The sequence below is a fragment of the Mandrillus leucophaeus genome, unplaced genomic scaffold, assembly GCF_000951045.1.
Source record: "Mandrillus leucophaeus isolate KB7577 unplaced genomic scaffold, Mleu.le_1.0 Scaffold143, whole genome shotgun sequence".
Taxonomy (NCBI): Eukaryota; Metazoa; Chordata; class Mammalia; order Primates; family Cercopithecidae; genus Mandrillus; species Mandrillus leucophaeus.
The window spans coordinates 4039432-4041371 of record NW_012101399.1 but is presented as its reverse complement, the minus strand read 5'-3'; positions in this window follow the sequence as shown (position 1 = coordinate 4041371).

The following is a 1940-nucleotide window of genomic DNA, read 5'->3' as shown; positions in this document are numbered from 1 at the left end:
GGGCGCAGATGCCCGGGTCCTCCTCCACCCAGGCCGACCTGCGCCTTCGCTGTAAACATCCCTGGGAGAAAGGAGGAGGTGAGAACCTCCACACAGCCCCAGTGACAAGGACGTGGCCAGTTGTGTGGCAGGAGGAGGAAATTGACAACGTCTGCCCTCCCAGGTGAATAAATACAGAAAAAAAAAAACCTCTCCCCTGCCTGCCACCATCCTAGCAGACATCCCCCTCTTCGTGCTTTACTTCCACTTGGTCTAACAGGTCTCTGGAGCCCTTTTGAGATACTACTGGGGGTTGCTTGTCTTTCTGAGTCATATTTATTGCCCATAGAGCAATTTTCCTGCAAATTTAGGTAAGATGGCAGAAAATTACAAACGCAACTTTCCCCCTCATTAATCCCATCCCCACAGGGACAGACAGGTGGGTTAATTACCCTTATGCATTCGCAACCACCGACGTTTCTTTTCATCCAAAAAGATTGAATAAGCACCTCACAGAACTACTGGAACACATACCTTGCTTATTAGTGTGCAAAAGACTTAAAGAGTTGAAGTTGTAATCTCAACTGGTATCTGAATAGCTGTGTGTCCTTGGGCATGTCACATCTTCCTGTTTTCTCACATGGAAAAGAGGATGGTTGGATAGTATAGTGGCCAAAATTTCCCCTAATCCTTCTAGAAGTGCATGATTTTCTAGAAATCTAACCTCTTAAGTATAGATAAATGTGAAGGGTAGGTGGACATACAGTTGACTAAAATATGTAATAAAAGGAGATGTGTACTTGGTAGGTCCTTTCCCCAAGTCGTGGGCACTAGCCAGCTAAAAGTGTATGCATCTGTTTTAGCCTTGTTAAGTGAAAGAGGATAGGATCCTCTTCTTTGGGAAGCATGGCTTTTGATACGTCAAGCTGCTAGCAGAGGTGGAGGATATTGTCAGTTATTTAGTCGTAGTCAGATGGCTTATATTTATCACAAGGTGTAAGTAAAATTTAGGATTGCTTAGGGGAAGGATGGGACATTGTTAATGAGCCCAATGCAAGATGCTCTGGGGAAATAGGAGGAGAGAGCATCACTTCAATAATGCATTAAAGCTACTAAGTAGTTGTGTGTCCTTTATGTTTACAGCAGTTTATTTCTAAGGCACTTTCCATGTCTATACAAATATAAAAGCATGAAGGCAAATAAAACACAAAGACAAAAACCAGAGTTCACAGGTATTTTGTGGTGTTGAAAGTATGGGATCACCAATTCCATCATATATGGTGTCTGGATTATTAACAGTATTAAGGCATTTTTAAAGTACTTATTATGTTCAAGACACCATCTTAAACATTTAATATTTAAATCTCTGTAAGATAAGTATTTCCCCTAGTTCTGTGCATGACAAAAGGGAAGCTTAGAAGGGTTAAGCAACTTACACAAACCGCATAATCAGTAAGAGGTAGAGTTAGATTTGACCTCATGTTTCTGACTCCAAAGCCCAGGAAATTTCCACATGGTGTCCCTCACTAATCAGAACCCATTAAGTCTCTCCACCTATGCAGATGCCTTCCTTAGCTTCTTGCCCTTGAAAATTAACTTCATTTCAATGTACATGTATTACTTATGTTAACATTTAGCCATGTAGGGTAATTTATGTATTTATTATGTATGTATATTAATGTGTGTATGTTTACCATTTTGTCCTCACCAGTTACAGATTGAAGGCAATATGAAGCTGACAGGTTTTTCTTTTTTTGTTTTACTTCCTTTGACAGTAAATCTTACTTTGGCAATCTCATTGTAGGGAAAGGAAGAAATGCAATAAATGTGTGTCTGCTAGCTATTTTGTACATTGGCTGAAAAATCAAGATGCTGTATATTAAATGAAAAAAATGGCCAGGCAACGTGGCTCATGCCTGTAATCCCAGCATTTTGGGAGGCCGAGGCAGGTGGATCACAAA